Source organism: Manis javanica, chromosome 4, assembly GCF_040802235.1.
Source record: "Manis javanica isolate MJ-LG chromosome 4, MJ_LKY, whole genome shotgun sequence".
NCBI classification, from domain to species: domain Eukaryota; kingdom Metazoa; phylum Chordata; class Mammalia; order Pholidota; family Manidae; genus Manis; species Manis javanica.
This window is the reverse complement of record NC_133159.1, coordinates 106471802-106491578: the sequence shown is the minus strand read 5'-3', so window position 1 is coordinate 106491578 and position 19777 is coordinate 106471802. Positions and strand designations below refer to the sequence as shown.

Here is a 19777-nt window from a genome sequence, read left to right as displayed (position 1 = left end):
ATAAGCAGGCGACAAGAGGCAACAAAGGTCCAGGCAGTTTATTTGAGCGCAATTCCCAGGTGATGTTCCTTGGTCTGGCTATCACAGGCCAGGGAAGCCACATCCAGTAGGGGAGGTGGGGAGTTTTTAAGAGAACAGGGAAGGGAGGGGGAAGTGGGCCACACTAGGGGTAGGTGGGGAATTTTTATTGGTTCAGGGTCAGGTGATGGACAGCCAGAGGTCTCCTTCTTCCAGATGGAGGAAGTCTGCATCAGGGGTTTGTCTGCATGTCAGGGAGCTGGATTCATGGAAGAGCTGTCCATTCCTTCCTTATATGGCACAGAGCTATTTGGTGCTGTCTTTGTTCTGTTTGCACTATTGTCACTTTCCTCCCTCCAGTGCCTCCAGCCTTACAGAGTAGAGGCAAGGATTCCCTTTCAGAGGCATCTCCTTGGATGCAGGGGACTGAGGAAAACCATGGGCAACTGCAAGTGTCTAGGTGGAGGCTACACTTCAGTGGGTTCTTAAAGGTCTGTGTGTCTGGAATCAGACCCCAACAGCCCAACTGGGTATCCATGAGGAGTGTCTGTCTCTCTTTCTGTCTCTCTGACTTCCAGCCTGCTTCTTCAGGCTGCCCTGGCCTCTGAGTGAGGCAGGGGATGTTCCTAACTCTCCTAACTTTATCAGTTTCACGGAACCTGATGCCCACCACTACAAGGTAAGAGATTGCTCTTATTCCTCACTAAATGCTGTAATCTTTATCTCATAAAATGTTTCTGAGCATAGGTTAGCCACTTAAAAGACAGTTAACATTGGCTACCAGTCTTAAGTCTCTGATTAGAAAGGCTTGGCCCCTGAGAGAATTATACAGTATAATAAGATTATGCAGCTAAATATATTTTGATGCAAAGAAGGGAAATGGTCAAAAATCCCATAGACTACAATATGGAACTAGTTTTCTAAATTATTTTGGTGGAAATATATTCTTATTGAGTTCATTATCTTCAAAAATTGGGAGATTTTTTAACTGGACTCCCTGAAATGGAAGAAATTTATCTTCTGAAATATAGCCTGGCTTTAAATAACTGGTGCTAGAATTGTACTTACATTCCATTTCCAGCCCCCTAGACACACACAGTCCCTATCAGTTCAGAGCCTTCATCAGCCCTGTTAGTCTGGGGCCATGTAAACCTTAACCCAGTTGTGTAAACTAGTCACCCTTAGAGGGTATTCTTGAAAATTGAGATACCTTTAATCAAGTAAGCTAAAAAGAAGGCAATTGAATATTAGTAACTCAAATCTTTGTATCAGTTTATCTGTCTGTGTATATGTTCTTTTATGAAAAGTATTGCCAACTGTAGTTATTACGTCTCAATCTGTATGTTTGTGTGTCTAAGTGTGTAAATGAAAAATATTTTTCTATCTCTGGATAGTATGAATAAAAATTGATTTAAAGACAAGCACTTGTAAAATTGGGCATTCTAAAACTTCCAGAAAATTCTAATAAAAGATACTATGCATTAATGCTAATTTAAGTTAAACTGAAATGGACATGTCCTTATGGTTATCAGCTGCCTAAGTTTACCTCAAGTCATCGAAGTTGATGTTATATGTTAAATCTTTCAAGAAAAAGTGCTTAAAGAGAGGCTTGACTTTGCCTATTATTCAGTAAAAGTTTTGTGAGCAAAGTTGTTAGGAGTAAATAAACTAAATAAGTGTAGCAAATAAACATCTTAATAATAGTGTGTTAATGTATGACAGTGTGTTACAGTGTGTATACCTACAAACAGCCTGAGAATCTTTGTAGTAACCTAAAACCTTAAAGTTTTGCTAAGTTAAGTAGACATATTTTGTGCTTAGAGATTATGCTGTAAAGCACATGGTTCCAGGAATTATAGTGTGTTCATAAATTTGTTAATCTAAAGAATGCTAGTGCAATGGTTTACAATAGCCCACTTCTCAGTGTTCACTGAAAATTCAAGTTCCTAATGGTTTTAAGGTCTAATTAAAGCTACTCAAAGAAGAAAACATCTCTACTTGCTAAAAGAGATGTGTGTTTTAATAAGAGAAAGTACAAAGAATGGAAATTCATTTTGTTGAGGGTAAAAGAAGGCAATTGTTCTAAAGTACAGATATTTATTTAAAGAGGGAGAACACTGAATGTAAAAGGAAAGTTGTAGAAAGCTTGTGGAAAAATTAATATAGTCATGTGAAATTATGTGAAATTAAGCAAAAGAGTCTCAATATCAAGTACACAGCAAAATCGGAATTTTGTTTTCAGTTAATAAAACAAAGTTTTCTTAAACTGTCAGTCTGCTCTTAATGTTGAAAGATTGTAAAAAGTTTTCTAATTGTTTTATCAAAATAGTTTCTCATGCTTAAAGTCTCAATGAATTGTCTGAGTATTTTAGAAAATGAGATCTTAACATTAAAGGACTAAAAGTTAAACTTTGCTAACAACTGTGTAAACTTCTGTATCTGCCTTTGAAGTATTTTGTTGTCATTTTAGTTCAATGGATAAGTATTGCTTCATGGCAACCTATAATCTTATTTAAGCAAATGCCAAAGAAACCTTCTTCTGACAAGTTTCCAAAATCAAATTCAAAAAGGTGCTTTTATCTTTAGTTAACTCTGATAGTTTTCCAGAGGGCCCCTGGAACATGTCAGAGGAAATTTTTCTCCTCATCAGGGAAAATATTTGGCTAATTTGGCTTATTTATCTGATATATATTTACCTGGAAAGCACTGTCAAAGAGAATGATGCTAAACTTTGTTACTGAATGTTTTATGTTACAGAAATATCCAAACTTTCTTATGTCAACTGTCTTATAGTAGGCTCTCAAAAGGCTTTAATCACTGTCATTTGTAAGTCTTTTGTCATTTATAGTCACTGTTTTATTACTCCTAAACTGGTAAAGAAGTAGATTTCAGCAGAACAGGTATTGGTTACATGAGATTAAGTAAACTAAGGGATATGATTTTGTGACTTTTTGTTTCAAATGTTGCTGTTAAAGTGTTCTAAGCTTTTTCTCTTAAGCTGACTAACAACAGTTTTGTAAATGACAATACCTTTATAAGTAGAATTGTGTAAGATAAATTTTAGCCAAAATAAGCAGGTGAAGAGAGGCAACAAAGGGCCAGGTAGTTTATTTGAATGCCACTCCCAGGTGATGTTCCCCGGTCTGAAACACAGGCCAGGGAAGTCACACCTGGTCAGGGAGGTGGGGGCTTATAAGGGATTAGGAGGGGGAGGAGTGGGCAAGCTATCCCAGGGGGCAAGGAGAGGTATGATTGGCTAAAGGTGACATAATAGACTAGAAACTTTTTTTCCTTCCAAGAGGGAGGAGGCTGACATCTGGGTCTTAGTTGGCACATCAGAAGGATGGAATTCAGGAAGAGCTGTCCCCTTTCCATATAAGGCATGGACTTTGGGGTCTGGTCTGTTCTCCCCCTTTGGCATCTCTCTGTTCTGTTTGCATGTCCTTATTTTTCCTTCCTCCAGCCTAACAAATTGAAACATTTATCTTTCTCTCTGCCTGACGCCTCGAGAATTTAAAAGCTTCCAGTATTTTTATACTTCATGGCAGTATGTTTATTTGCGTATGTTCAATTAGAACCTGTTTTCCTTGTAAGAGGGCCAATTAAAAACACAGATTACATTACCAAGGCTTTGACTGGAATGTCATACCTGAGAGACACATGCATAAACTCAGCTATGAAAAGCTTTAAGGAACTAAGGTTGACTTTATAAAGCCAGCAATGCCCCTTGGAAGAACTGGCCTGGTACCTGGTACAGGGTTCCCAGCAGCCTTACCAGGTGAGTAAGGAAGGTCTCTTCCTGGTAGGTGCAGGAACCTCAGGATGTCTTGGGAACCTCAAGAAGAGAGAAATTCACCCAAGTATACAGGTACTGCAGGCAAAACCTGATGTCAAATCTGGCTTGGCTTTCTGGCCTTGAGAGGTCTTTAGAAGTCCAATCTGAAATTCCTTACAAAAAGTTCCAGCAAAGCACATTTAAAAGATCCTATGTAGTCAATTGCTCTTCTTGCTGCACTTATGCAAATAGTCAAGCCAAGTGTTAATTATTTTCTTAATCTAGTTACTTCTAATAAAAATGAGGGTGATTTTAGAGAAAAGTATTGTTTTAGTAATGCAGCCTTATCTATACTAAATCCTAATACTAGTCATTGGGACGTAGACTAGATCCAGAATTCTAGTTTCCCCAAAATATCTAGCTATGATTCTCCAGATGTTTTAGTTTTTTCCCATCATTTCAATTAAAATTTTACTGTTTCTAGTCCTTATATTCAGCCATACATTCTTAATCCTGTCAAGTTGCTCCAAAAAGGAAGATCCAACTCCAAATATTGCTACTTAACCTAATAACATGATTTGTCCTCTTGCTTAGAAGCCGTAAAACTGCAAATAGTAATAGAAATGGAACCCAGAATAGAAGGACCAGTATCCCAAGGCCCTCTCACAGACCACTGATGGAGACCTAATTGCACCCTATATGCTCCCCCTCTCAGCATGAAGCAGCCAGAGCTGTTGTCACCTCTTTTCCCTAGCAGCAGCCAGGGTCTCTATCTGTAGAGGGGGGAATGAGACAGGGACTAAGAGCTTAGACAGAATAGGATGAGGGCCTCCAGAAAAAGCAAGGCAGGATATCTGCAGTCAGAGCAATGTAACTACATGCAAGGAAACCCCCTATCAAAACTCTGTGTTAAAACATTAAGCTCTAGAGTCATTCTTCAGTGAGATCAGTTGAAGCTCAAAAGGCCACGAGCAACTTGGCCTGGAATGTTTGAGTGTTCTGCAAATAAAGAAGGGTATCTCGGCATAACCCGTGACTTCAGTGTAAACAGCCCTAGCAAACAGACAACCACCCAGTCCACCTTAGGGGCAGGGCAGGTGGTACAAGTCCACATCCTCTTCACATTATCAAAGTATATGTGGCGTGGGACACATCCTTCCTGCTCTAATAGATTATCCTGGAAATAATCATGAAAGATTTCTCTGAGCTCTGCCATCTGACTGTATGACAGCTTGAAGCTTTTAGATCCCACCTCTGTTGCAGTTGCAGCTGCATTCATCCTGACAGTTCCTGGGCTTGTGTGGAATGCAAAGAGAGATATCCAAGCTGACCTGTGTATATAATAAGACTGTCGGGAGCCATAGGCCATAGAAACAATGGTCTCACCTGTGGGGGCCCGGCCTACGGCCGAGGCTGAGCCCCACTCCAGCTGGACAATGCCCTAAAGATGGCGCCTGCTTCCCTGTTGGGGACTGGTCCAGCAGACTTCCGTACCCGTGCACAGCTCGTGCTGCCCGCTTAGAGTGGCACATGACACCTATCTGCTTAAAGGTCACGCATGATACTGTCCCGGATTGGTTGGGTCACTGAATATAAGGGAGCCCGCCGGGAGGGAGAAAACTTTCCCGACAACTGTTGTAACCACCGTGAGAGATTAGACAATAAAGCCTAGAGAAGAATCAAGACCTTAGGTGTGTTGCTTCGGTCCTTGAAGGGTCGCAACAAGTGGTGCCGAAACCCGGGAATCGCTAAACCACATCGCGACCTGATCCGCTGACCCTGGTGCCTGCCGATGAACGTTGTTGGACGCCGTTCGGTCAGCTGGCCAGACCGGGAGAGGGAACCGAGGAGGGTGAGTGGATCGGTGAGCAAACTGAAAGTATACGTGGCAGGGCAGACAGCAGGCAGTTGCAGTGGGTGTTTATGTGTACTGTGTGTGTCCTGTTAGTGTTTGTGACATTGTTTATTATAATATATGGAATGAGGAGGCGCCAGTGAAGGTTCGCAGAGTGGCGACGAAATCAAAAGGTTCGCAGAGTGGTGACGAAATCAAAAGGTTTGCGGAATTAGCGACGTAGTCCATCTAAATCATAACTAGGATACTTCCCCCTTTAGAGAGAGGATGGGGACGGAGGACCAGGATTGGGTTTTTCTTCAGGGCCACTGAGGGAAAACAGCCTAAAAAGGCCCTTGTGGGTACCTCAGTGGCCCCTCACCAAAGAAAAGAAGGAAGCAGCCCACACTTTAGTACAAGAACAGATAGCAGCTGGTCACCTCCAGCCCTCTACCTCGCCATGGAACACACCTATTTTTGTAATTAGGAAAAAGTCTGGCAAGTGGAGATTATCAAAGACTGTTTCTTCTCCATCCCGCTTCACCCCAGAGACTGTCAAAGGTTTATTGCCACAGGGCATGGCTAATAGCCCCACCATGTGTATGTAAAGAAGGCCTTACAAACTGTCAGGAAACAGTTTCCCCTGATAATCATCTATCATTATATGGATGACATCCTTTTGTGTCATGAGAGCAGCAGGGAGCTAGAGACAACCCTCAGGGTCAGGGTATGGTGGAACGCACCCACCTCACCCTCAAGAATGCCTTATATAAACAAAAAGGGGGAATAGGAGAAGATTTTAGAACACTGGACAAAAATGGCCGCAGTGCAGCAGAGCGGCACAGCCAACAATCCAATCCAAAACACATGCCTAAAGTTTTGTGGAAGGATGTGTTGGAAGGAACATGGAAAGGCCAGGACCCAGTGATAATCTGGACCCGAGGCTCGGTTTGTGTTTTTCCACAGGACCAGCAGAACCCCGTTTGGGTGCCTGAATGTCTGATACGCAGAGTGGAAAACCCTGGAGCGGAGGTACAAGATGATTGCACTGTACGGCAGAGACGCTGAATGGTCTGTCCCAGGCCACTGAACCTTCTTCAAGAACAATTGGACCTCTTGGGGAAGGTTTTGTCTGTGGGCTGCGTATATGAGGGTGTATTACTGGTATTCCTTTTCATAATTATTCTAAAGCTGCCAACTTGTCCAGACAGTTAGGCAAGATGTTAAACGCCACCAAAGCCTGGTCAGGTGTAGGTGTCATAGTAATATTGCTAATTGTGGGCCTCCTCGTGCTTGGGAGGAAAGTCTGTTACAAAAACAGCAACGGGGAGAACGGAAGGTCCTGTTGCAGGCCATGGCAGCGCTAGAGGAAGGCATCTCCCCTAGAGAATGGCTTAATATGCTGGATCAGTAGTCAAGGACGGGCAAGATCGGGAGCTGCGCATGTTGGATTCCCCTGAGGAAGGCGCCGCCCCAAATCACTCACCAAAGACGTTTCTTGATGCAACAAGCAAGAGGAATTTATTCGGAAGCCAACTAGTTGGGGTCCAAGTCAGCCCGTCGCAGCAGGTCTCAACGAGGACCCTGAGCACTTACAACTAAGTGGTTATATAGGATTTTCTGAGGCATTCAGCCCTAGAGGATTACCATGGTTACAGATTGTGTTGTAGTAACAAGATAACAATACTACATAGCAAGATAACAATACTACAGAGGCAGTAATTTTTCAAACCTACGATTTCTGGGTTAGTGCCACGTCCTGGGGGTGTAGCAAGGTAGGGTCGGCATTTATGATTAACTAACTGAGAGATTAGCGCTGCCAGCAGTCATGATTGATTAACTTGTTTTTCCAGAGGAGTTACCTGGTTTCAGTTGTTCCCTCTGAGTCATATATCAGAATGGCTTTTTGGGCTTCAAGATGGCTACTCTTAGGCTAACTTATTTCTCAGGGAGGTTGGGGTCCTACACGCATATCAACCTAAGACAGGGCGCAGACCTAAGCTGTCTGTTGCCTGAGGACGGGTAAGAATGCCGCAGACTCCGGATGACCTAAGACAGGCATGATCCCGACAGCCCTTTGGTTATAAAACAATAAAGGGGGAGATGTGGGGGCCCGGCCTACGGCCGAGGCTGAACCCCACTCCAGCTGGACAATGCCCTAAAGATGGCGCCTGCTTCCCTGTTGGGGACTGGCCCAGCAGACTTCCATACCCGTGCACAGCTCGTGCTGCCCGCTTAGAGTGGCGCGTGACACCTATCTGCTTAAGGTCACGCATGATACTGTCCCGGATTGGTTGGGTGACTGAATATAAGGGAGTCCGCCAGGAGGGAGAAAAGCTTCCCGACAACTGCTGTAACCACCGTGAGAGATTAGACAATAAAGCCTAGAGAAGAATCAAGACCTTGGGCATGTTGCTTCGGTCCTTGAAGGGTCGCGAGACTCGCCCTTTTTGCCTAGGTCTCTAATTTCTCAAGCCTGCCCCATTTACAAAGATCAATTGACCCAGTTTGCGATTAGACCGCTGGGATAGAGATTAAGCAGCTGCCGTGATAACATCTCCTCCTTAGTAAAACATTTTGTCTTTTCTCAGTAATCCCCCCCCATGATCTTTTCCAGAGAACATTCTTCAGTTAGGTATCCTAGCAACCTAGATAACCCTTGCCACTTCAGCTGGGGCTGTTTCCCCCTCCCAGCTCCTATATAATCTACCTTGTAAGAATAAACTTTGAGACCTTGATCAGACTTTCAACTTGGCCTCCTTTTTTTGTGTCTGGTTTGTCTCTCATCCAGGTTAACTTCCCCTTGAGCCCTTGTTGAACTCCCCGCCGGCCGGGGCAAGTGGCGCCCAACGTGGGGCTCGAGGTACGAAACCTGATCTGGACGTCGCTCATATGGACGGCACAAGTGGTGGCCCGTACTGGGAGGACGCTCCTTCATTGAGGACAGAAACAGCGGATCAGCTGAGGACCCCCGAGAGAAAAAGCTTCAGCCAAAGTGAAAGGTAAGTGGGGAAAACAGAATTTCCCACTAAACTGGGAAGGAATTTCCCACTAAACCGGGAAGGAATTTCCCACTAAACCGGGAAGGAATTACCCACTAAACTGGGAAGGAATTTCCCACTAAACCGGGAAGGAATTACCCACTAAACTGGGAGAGAATTTCCCACTAAACTGGGAAGGAATTACCCACTAAACTGGGAGAGAATTTCCCACTAAACTGGAAAGGAATTACCCACTAAACTGGGAGAGAATTTCCCACTAAACTGGGAAGGAATTACCCACTAAACTGGGAAGGAATTACCCACTAAACTGGGAAGGAGTCGTCCATTAAATTGGGAGGAAAAATAGTAGAACTCAAGCTCTGAGAAAGGCCTCACAAAATTCATGGGCTGTTGGGGAAAATCGCCCACAGAAGAGGCAGTGTGCATACAATTTATATCTGTGCAAGCTCTGAGAGAATTTTCATCCTAGCAGGCTTTCTTTGCCTTATTGTTCTGCTAATTGTCCTTGTCATATATTATTGCTAAGCTGCTTTCTATTTTTCATAAGTCACAAAATGGGATCAGATCTGTCTAAACATCAGGCCAAAAATGGCTTGAAACAGCTGCTTAAAGCAGCAGGAACTGGAATAAAAGATGAAACAGCAAAGAAGTATGTCAATGCCTTAGGAGAGATAAGTCCTTGGTTACTGACAGTGGGAAGTTTTGACTAAGAAGACTGGGAGAGGCACAAATTGGACGTTGCTAAATATATGAAGGAAAAATGGAGAGGATTCAGTCCCTCCTAATGTCCTTTCCCTTTGGGCCTTAGTTAAAGATTGCCTCTCCTCCCCCAAAGTTGTGATTCAAGAGCACATACTAAGACAGGGGAAATTCAAGAAAGAGAATCACAGGCTGGAGACAATTAAGTAGAGACTTCATCACAGACAGAAAAGGTAGCAAGGGGCCCGCTGAACGCAAGAAAAGAGGAGGAGATAAAAAAGGGGGATGGGTTCAAGAAAAGTAGGAAAAAGGCATCCTGTCACTCATCAGACTCAGACACAGGAAGCTCCGATAATGCAGAAGGGCCTGAGAGAACTAGTCGGGGAGAAGTGAAAGTAAGCAAGGAAAAGCTCAGAAATAGTGATGAGCCTATGAAAAGATCATTTAAGGAAAGGCCCATGGAGAATATGCCTCCTCCTAGATTCACCTCTCAGATTTTGCTGCCCGCACCGCCCTTTGATCGGTGAGAGGATTTAATTGAGTCCTTAAAAGCTCAAGTCATTGCCTCCCAGGAGTAGATCCAGCAACTCACTAATCTGCTCAGAAAAAGGTGTAGAGTAACTTGGGAGCCAGAAACAGCTGAGTCCTATTTGCACAGATACTTAAGTATATGCTGCGGACACGTGGCTCAAAAGTAGGACAACAACAACTAACAAAATTTTTAGAATTTATAGACCAAGTATGTTCTTGTTCCCCGAAGAAGGTATCTCATTTAAAAGATGCTGTTTTTCACAGTTTAGGAGGTAGTCCTGCAGCTAACACGATGTAAATAGAACCTGAAAAATAATCAAGCTACACCCTCAAATCAACATGTAAATAGCTCTATTCTATTAACTCCTTTCCTTAGAGGCAGTCATCCTAGAGCTAGGCATTTCCTTGTCTGCAGCCCCAAGGAAGCAAAACAAGCTTGTAACCCGAATCAAGGCTCTAGCAGCAAAAAGTCACACAGTCCCTGCACTTTGCAGACAGTCAGGGGCCTCTCTAGGAATGACTAAAGCTCGAGCAGAAAAAACTAGGAAAACTAACTGGAACTAATTCAATCCCTAAACTCTAAAAAAGAAGTGTCTTTTATTCTGCACACAAACCTGGCCTCAGTACAAACTCCCTGATTAGAGAGGCTTATCCCCTGAAAGAGGTAATCAATATAATGTTATGCAGCTAAATATATTTGCTACAAAGAAAATGGTCAAAAGTCCTGTGAACTACTACAATATAGAACTAGTTTTCTAAATTCTTTCAGTGAAAATCTATTCTACTTATTAGGTTCATCATTATCTTTGAAAATTGGGAAGTTTTAAACTAGAGTCCCTGAGATAGAATAAATTTATCTTTTACAATACAGCCTGGCTTTTAATAACTCGTGCTAGAATTGTACATGCATTTTATTTCCAGCCCCTGGACTGGGGCTGTAAAGCCTTGACCCAGTAAGGTAAACTGCTTGCCCTTAGAGTGTATTCTTGAAAACTGAAGTACTTTTAATCAAATAAACTAAGAAGAAAGAAGACCATTGAGTATTAGAAACTCAAATCTTTATGTCAGTTTGTCTGTGTATATGTATTTATATGAAAAGTGTTACTAACTGTAGTCATTACATCTTGGTCTGTATGTTTGTGTGTCTAAGTGTGTAACTAATAAATATTTTCTACCTCCGGATGGTATTAATAAAAATTGATTCAAAAACAAGCACTTGTGAAAATTGAGCATTCTAAAACTTTCAGAAAATCTAATAAAAATATTATGCATTAATGCTAATTTAAGCTTAACTGATATGGACATGTCCTTATAGTTATTAGCTGCAAAAGTTTACTTTAAGTCATTTAAGTTGATGTTACCTATTAAATATTTCAAGAAGATGCTTAAAGAAAAGCTTGACTTTGATGTGTAGTGAAAGTTTTGTAATGATCTAGCATGGTTGCTAAAACTAAGTAAACAAGTGCAGCGAATAAGCATCTTAATAATAATACTGTATTAATGTATAACAGTGTATATGAAGGGTCCCCACCAGTAAGATGGCAAACTTCCGGCTTCTCTTCGGGGTCCTCAGTTCCCGCCGGCGCCACCTGAAGCCCAATCACCTCTCGCCCCCCTCCCAATCCCAGCACCTAGCCAACAGCCACCAGCCCCGTAGAAGTGACACCTCAATCAATCATGCCCCCTCCTATATAACCCAGCACCTTTCCCTAATAAAGCGGAACTCTCCGGTGAATTGCTGCTATGTGTCGCTCCTTTCCTTTCATTGGTGCCGAAACCCGGGAGACGGGACACCCCAACTGGGCATCGTCTTCCCCCAACACCAGCAGCAGCTTGCCCTCGTCCTCTTTTTCTGGCACTGGCTCATCACACTCACCACTTCTCTCTGGCCTTTAGGTAAGTTTTGCCCCCGGAGTGGGCCACTCTTTCCCGAGCTATCGCAGTGCAATTGACCGTGATCGTCCGGCAAGGCCCTGACGCTCGGGGATGAGGAGGGAATGCTCCCCGCCTCAGGCCTTCACGGCTGCGGTGGACCCTCAGGCCCCTCCTCCAAAAGCCATAAATCCCCGCCTCAAGCCTTTACGGCTGCGGCGGACGCTCAGGCCCCTCATCCGACAGTCATAAATCCCCGCCTCAGGCCTTCACGGCTGCGGCTGACTCTCAGGCACCCCCCTCCAACAGCCATAAACGAGGTGACTCCTTTGCGGATGAGAACGCTCCCTTTTCCCCCCCTCCTCCTTCTGCTCCGTCCGCCAAAAACGCCTAGCGCTAGGTACCTCGTGACTCCGGCACTCTGCCTTCTTAGGGAAGTCTGGGTGACGACCCACACTTCCCAAGAAATTCCGACTCGTATACGAGTTTCCGCAGACCACCAAGGATCATTGGGGACGCCCTTTGTCTCCTTGTGGTCTGCCTCCAGTCCAAGGATCTCCGTTCGTCTTCCACTGTTTGTCTCCTTCTCTGTCCTTTAGCCATGGGAGCCTCCTCATCCCTCCCTGAAAGTTCACCTCTTGAATGCCTGCTTAAGCATCTGACTCCCCTCTCCCTGATGCCTGATATACAACCAAAACTTCTCCGTAAATATTGCTCCCAAGATTGGCCGACATACCGCCTAGACAATAACAACCAATGGCCCGCAGGGGGAACTCTTGATCCTAACATCACACGCGATCTTTTTAACTACTGCTGTAGGACCCCAACCTCCCTGAGAAATAAGTTAGCTTAAGAGTGGCCATCTTGAAGCCCAAAAAGCCATTCTGATATATGACTCAGAGGGAACAACTGAAACCAGGTAACTCCTCTGGAAAAACAAGTTAATCAATCATGACTGCTGGCAGCGCTAACCTTTCGGTTAGTTAAGCATAAAAGCTGACCCTACCTTGCTACACCCCCAGGACGTGGCACTAACCCAGAAATCGTAGGTTTGAAAAATTACTGCCTTTGTAGTATTGTTATCTTGCTATGTAGTATTGTTATCTTGTTACTACAACATAATCTGTAACCATGGTAAATCTCTAGGGCTGAATGCCTCAGAAAATCCTATATAACCACTTAGTTGTAAGTACTCAGGGTCCTCGTTGAGACCTGGTGGACGGGCTGACTTGGACCCCAACTAGTTGGCTTCCGAATAAATTCCTCTTGCTTGTTGCATCAAGAAACGTCTTTGGTGAGTGATTTGGGGCGGCGCCTTCCTCAGGGGAATCCAACATTTGGGGGCTCGTCCGGGATCATGCGCTCACCCCGCTTCACTCCCGAAGTCGCTCTTGGAGGAAGAGGTAAGATTAGTGGCGCCTTGAGTTGTCTGTGTTCTGTCTTCTGTTTTCAGTGAGACCGGTCAGAATTCTGTAAAGGGGTACCCACTGTCTGGCAGCTGTCCCGATCCTGTAAAGGGGTCGAGACTGCGGTCGGTAGACGTACTAGGAGCACCGCAGGCTGCAACCCTGAGGGACGCCTCGGGGAGGTTGGGAGGCCAGGGACGCCTGGTAGCCTCCCGTCTGTTTTTCTGGCAAGGTGAATCTGATGAGATAGGGTTGATTTTCAGGCGCCAGGAATATCAACCCTCTGATTCCTTTCGGTTTCTGTTTGAAAATCTGAGAAAAAAAAAAACAAAAAGCGGCCGCTGTTTGTCTAATCTGTGTGTGTCTCTGTTTTTTGTGTCTTTCATGTGCCTAATAATTGTTATACTGACAATGGGACAGACTCAGACAACCCCCTAAGTGTGTAAATGAATATATCTTTCTACCTCCGGATGGTATTAATGAAATTGATTTAAAGACAAGCGCTTGTGAAAATTGAGTGTTCTAAAACTTCCAGAAAACCTGATAAAAAAGTGTTAAGCATTAATGCTAATTTGGGTTTGCCTGAGACGGGCATGTCCTGGTAGTTGTCGGCTGCCTGAGTTTACCTAGAGTCATTTGAGTCATGTTATCTGCTAAATCTTTTAAGAATAGAATGCTTAGAAGCTTGGCTTTGTCTAGTGTTCAGTGGGGGTCTTGTGAGTAGGCTAGCATAGTTGTTGCAGGTAAGTGAACTGGATAAGTGTGGCAAGTGAACACCTTTTTAATTGTGTGTTGCAGTGTGTATGCCTACCTGCAGCCTGAGAATCTTTGTAGTAACTTAAAGCCTTAGAGTTTTGTTAAGTTGAGAAGATGTGCTCTGTGTTTGCTGGGAGATTGTGCTGTGAAGCTCATAGTTGCAGAAATTGTAGAATGTGTTCGTAAGTTTGTCAGTCTAGGAAATGTTGGTTTGACAGTTTGCAGTGTCCTGCTTCTCAGTGTTCACTGGAGCTTGAAGTTTCTAATAGTTTTGAGTTCTGGTTAGAACTGCTTAAAGTGATAGAGAGGGCATTTCTCTATGTTGAAAGATCACAGCAGTTTCTCATGCTTAAAGTCTCAGTGAGTTGCCATGAAATCGTAATGTTAAAGGGACTAAAAGCTAAAGTTTGTTAACAACTGTATAACCTTTATTTGCCTTTGAAATATTTTGTTATTAAAAATAATTGCATGGCCTGAAAAATTGAATTCCTAAGCAGAATAGTAACAAAGCTTTTTTCAGCTGATTAAATGCACTTAGTTAACAAACCAAAATTTATTAAACTGTAGAATCTGGACAAGATTATGTTTCTCCCAGAAAAACAGGTTTCACTGTAAAAGTTTAGATAGACGAACGTGTGACCACTTTTGAGAAAAGTTGTAATAGATTTTTTGAGAACCACCAGGTCTTCTTGTTTAATTTATATGCTGTATGTTTAAAAAAAAAAAACATGGGGGACTCTCCATATTTTTTAATGCAAATAATCTTAGAGCTTTTAATAGAATTTGCATAGCAGCTTATATCTACTATTAAAGAGTAAAACATTCTTGAAGCTTTCAGGGAAAACCTGTAAACTTAAGCACTTTCTCTGCTTTTTTGTATCTGGTCTTAGACACTTATGCTGAGTTATGTTCTTATTATTTTCACTGTTTGTAAGCTATTGATTGTAAGCCAAAGGTCATCATTTCTCAGTCCCTAAATGAAGAAGTAAAATGCCTGACCTCTTTCATCTCAAATCATATTTCTGGTCATATCTGAATATCTGTGTGAAAGAAAGAGACATTTAAATTTGAGATTCTGCTTAAACTTTTAAGTTGAATTTGACTATAGCCATATCCATTCTTTGTATGTATCTCTAACAGGTCTTTTGTATGCCTGGTGATATTATACTCTGCCTTGAGTTTAGACAGTTCTTTCAGCTAAATATGAATTCTTATTGTAGCTTTTTTCCCCTCCTGAAGATGAAAGCAGAAGAATCTACCATCTGCTACCATTCTCTCAAGAATGCTTAGTAACCTAGAATTAGTTTGACTTTCTGTATGTTGTCTTTAAAAATTGACAGCAGCAGTCTCCCCTGCTGCCCCACTTTTTAAGATATCTCATTTACTGTGCTGAGTATATAGACAATAAATGTGTAATGATAGTTCTAAAAAAAATTAAATGCAAAAAGGTGCTTTTACCTCTAGTTAACTCTGATATTTTCCAGAGGGCCCCTGGAACATGTCAGAAGAATTTTTCTCACTAGAGAAAGTATTTGACTAATTTGGCTTATTTATCTGATATATATATATATTTATTTACCAGGAAAGCACTGTCAAAGAGAATGATGCTAAACTTTGTTACTGAATGTTTTGTATTACAGAAATATCAGAATTTCCTTATGTCAACTGTTTTACAGTAAGCTCTCATCAGATCTTTAACCATTGTCATTTGTAAGTCTTTTGTCATTTATAGTATTATCCCTAAACTGGTAAAGAACTAGATTTCAGCAGAACAGGTATTAGTTACATAAGATTACATAAACTAAAGAAAATGATTTTGTGTCTTTTTGTTTCAAATGTTGCTGGTAAAATGTTTTAACCTTGTTCTCTTAAACTGACAACAGTTTAGTAAATGACTATCTTTATGAGCAGAATTGAAACATCCTTCTCTCTACTTGATCCCTCCAGAGTTTAAAAACTTTCAGTGACTGTTTTTATATTCCATGGCAGTATGTTTATTTGCACGAGTTCAATAAGAATCTGCTTTCCTTGTGAGAAGACTACTTAAGAACACTGGTTATACTACCAGGGCTTTGACTGGAATGTCGTACCTGAGAGACATGTGCATAGACTCAGATGTGAACAACTTTAAAGAACTAAGATTGACTTTATAAAGCCAACAAAGCCCCTTGGAAGAACTGGCCTAGTACCTTGCTTACAGAGTTCCCAGCAGCCTTACCAGGTGAGTAAAGAAAGTCACTTCCTGGCAGGTGCAGAGACCTCGAGAAGAGAAGAATTCATCCAAATCTACAGGTACTGCAGGTAAAGCCTGATGGCAAGTCTGGCTTGGCTGTCTGGCCTCAAGAGGCCTTTAAAAGTTCAATCTGAAATTCCTTACAAAAAGTTCCAGCAAAGCATATTTAAAAGAACCTGTGTAATCAATTGCTCTTCTTGCTGCACCTGTGCAAATAATCAAGCCAGCTGTTAATTATTTTCTTAACCTAGTTACTTCTAGTAAAAATGAGAGTGATTTTAGAGAGAAGTATCGTTTCAATAATGTAGCCTCCTTCCAGAATAAAAAATCCAACTCCAGATGTTGCTACATAACCTAATAACACAATTTGTTTTATCTTGCCTAGAAGCCACAAAACTGCAAATAGTAATAAAAATGAAACCCAGAATAGAAGCGCCAGCCTTCTGAAGCCCTCTCAACTGACCAGTGATGGAGACCTAGCTGCACCCTTTACTGCGCCCCCTTCTCAGCACGAAGCAGCCAGAGCGGTCATCGCCCCTTTTCCCTAGCAGCAGCTAGAGTCTCTATCTGTAGAAGAAAGAATGAGACCATACCCATAGCCTTCCCTGGTAAAAACAGGTATTTAATCCCTCCTCCCAAGAGATGGTGGGCTTGTAACACTGGAGTGACCCATGTGTCTCTACTTCTGCCTTCAACTCCTCCCATGATTTCTGTATCATGGTCCAGTTAGTACCCAGACTAATGTATCATGATGACTTATCATTCGTGGCAGAATTAGAACCTAAACTAAGGTATAAAAGAGAGCCAGTCTCACTCACTCTAGCTGTATTACTAAGAGTAGGAGTCGCAGCCGGAGTAGGACCAGGGGCAGCTGCAATTATACAAGGAAACCAACATTATGAAGGACTAAGAATAGCTATCGGTGAAGATTTGAGAACTATAGAACAGTCTATTTCTAAACTTGAAAAGTCCCTAACCTCTCTCTGAAGTAGTGCTACAAAATAGACGAGAGTTAGATTTACTATTTCTAAAAGAAAGTAGATTGTGTGCACCTCTAAAGGAAGAGTGCTGCTTCTATGCAGACCATACTGGAGTAGTAAGAGACTCAATGTCTAAATTAAGAGAAAGATTAAATCAGCGAAAGCGAGAACGAGAAGCTAACCAGAGCCTGTTTGAATCCTGGTTTTCTAGATCCCCATGGCTTACAACTCTAATATCCACTTTGGCAGGACCCCTGCTTATTTTAATATTGCTCCTCACCTTAAGTCCCTGCATTTTAAATCGAGTAATAACCTTTATTAGAGAAAGAGTAAGTGCTGTGCAGGTGCTAATGCTGAGACAACAGTATCATACCCTCACACAACAAGAAGAAACCAACATTCCATGATTAGAATGTTCAGAAAAAGAAGTGGGGAATGTAGGACCCCAACCTCCCTGAGAAATAAGTTAGCTTAAGAGTGGCCATCTTGAAGCCCAAAAAGCCATTCTGATATATGACTCAGAGGGAACAACTGAAACCAGGTAACTCCTCTGGAAAAACAAGTTAATCAATCATGACTGCTGGCAGCGCTAACCTTTCGGTTAGTTAAGCATAAAAGCTGACCCTACCTTGCTACACCCCCAGGACGTGGCACTAACCCAGAAATCGTAGGTTTGAAAAATTACTGCCTTTGTAGTATTGTTATCTTGCTATGTAGTATTGTTATCTTGTTACTACAACATAATCTGTAACCATGGTAAATCTCTAGGGCTGAATGCCTCAGAAAATCCTATATAACCACTTAGTTGTAAGTACTCAGGGTCCTCGTTGAGACCTGCTGGACGGGCTGACTTGGACCCCAACTAGTTGGCTTCCGAATAAATTCCTCTTGCTTGTTGCATCAAGAAACGTCTTTGGTGAGTGATTTGGGGCGGCGCCTTCCTCAGGGGAATCCAACACTGCCAGCGCCTGAAAAAATGGAAGGAGATTCCCTATATCGAAGCTTTCTGCCTCCTCCTCTCCCCGCCCCCTCCCAAGTTCTCCTAGCCTGCAAGCCACCGCCCCCGCAGAAGCCTCCCGTTCACTCCCTTCCCCTTCTTCTCCTACAACAGCCCTTCTCCCTTCCTCCCCAACCATCTCCTCCCCCATCTCACCTCCTCCACCTTGATTCCCTGCAGAATAAGCCTGAGCCTTTCAGCCCCCCTTTAACTAGGTCCCAGGGGTCTCCTCCGTCTTTGCCCTCATCACCTGTTTCTCCCCTGTTAGGGACCGCCTTTGTCTTCTCACATGTTTGTAGGGAGAATGGGAAAGCACCTCCCCCCATGTCTGAACGCAGCATGGGAAAGCACAAGCTAGAGAACAACCAGTGCAGTCCTTAGAAGTTATCTGTCCACAAAAATATATCTTGCCAAGACTCCTCACTCTGAAAATAGGGAGACCTTGAAGATGTGTAGAAACGCCGCCCCTGCTTCTAGCTATGCCCTTCCCCCACTTGCCGATGTGGCAGGAATAGAAAACAACGCATTCCATAAGCAATTAACTGGAGCCCTGCTGTAGCTCAGTAGAGAATGGGACTCTTAATTCAGAGTCATGAGTTCAAGCCCAACTAGAGCGGCAGAAGTAAGCAGCTGGGCTCCTAGCTGGCGACATGTGGGTCCGATTCTATCTTTATTTTCTTTGCCCCCCTTCTGCACTTCAGGACCTGCTCGACTAGGCACGGCTAGACCGCGTCACTCCCCCACAGACTGAGCCAGAACCCTTCAGTCCCCCTCAGACTCAGTCCCGAGAGCCTCACAAAATTATCGCCCCCATCCGGGAGGTAGCAGGATCCGAACGCAGCGTGCGCGTTCGCATCCCTTTCTCCTTAAGAGATTTAGCCCAACTAGAGAAATGCCTAAGTTCCTTTTCCACTGATCCCATGACATACATTAGGGAGTTTCAATACACCCTCCAGTCTTACAGCCTCACACATCATGACATTTTCATGCTCCTGGCCAATACTCTCCTCCCTGAAGAGCGTAGATGAGTTTAGGACTTCGCCCAAATGCAGGCTACTGAAACCCACAGGACTGACCCCACCTATTCCCCTGGCCCCACTGCTGTCCCCGAACAAGACCCACACTGAAATTATAACATCACCATGAGTCTCCGCTCTCGAGATATTTTTGCCTCCTGCTTAATAGCAGGTCTGAAAAAGGGCAGCTTATAAAGTAGTCAATTTTCAAAAGCTCCAAGACATAATTCAAAAGAGAAATGAAATCCCCTTCGAGTTCTTAGACAGACTCACTCAAGCCCTATTACAGTATACCAGCCTGGACCCAGAAACACCTGAAGGAAGACATGTCCTTATGACATACTTCCTAGCTCAAGGCTACCCCAACATTAAAGCTAAACTCAAAAAGTTAGAACAGGGCCCTGCTACCCCACAGACTGAGATCCTAACAGTGACTTTTAAGTCTTCCATAAGCGGGAGGAGGAGAAAGAATGCCGTAAACAAAAGACTGATCAGGCCAACTTCCAGATGTTGACCCAGCTGATAAAACCACAACCTGGGCGCCCCTCTACAAACAAGCCACCCCAAGAGCTTGTTTCAAGTGCAGAAAAGAGGGACATTGGTCAAGGGCGTGCCCCTCCACCAGATCTCCTACCACCCCATGCCCCAGATGCCACAA

General features: G+C 43.2%; 2 long non-coding RNA genes across 9 annotated transcripts; both read left to right on the top strand.

Annotated features, from left to right (window-relative positions):
• The first annotated feature begins 249 nt into the window (after positions 1-249).
• Positions 250-12933, top strand: LOC140848966 (uncharacterized). Of its 8 annotated transcripts, XR_012130323.1 has the most exons (7): positions 250-697; positions 3825-3886; positions 5508-5645; positions 6594-6659; positions 8419-8629; positions 11371-11755; positions 12331-12933. It is a non-coding gene; the product is annotated as an uncharacterized lncRNA (long non-coding RNA). The 8 variants fall into 8 exon arrangements; XR_012130321.1 differs by lacking the exon at positions 3825-3886 and having other exon boundaries at positions 253-697; XR_012130326.1 differs by lacking the exons at positions 250-697; positions 3825-3886 and having other exon boundaries at positions 3944-5657; positions 6594-6698.
• Positions 12934-12953: 20 nt separating this feature from the next.
• LOC140848967 (uncharacterized) lies at positions 12954-18014 on the top strand. The gene is made up of 2 exons (XR_012130327.1): positions 12954-16114; positions 16512-18014. It is a non-coding gene; the product is annotated as an uncharacterized lncRNA (long non-coding RNA).
• The last annotated feature ends 1763 nt before the right edge of the window (positions 18015-19777 follow it).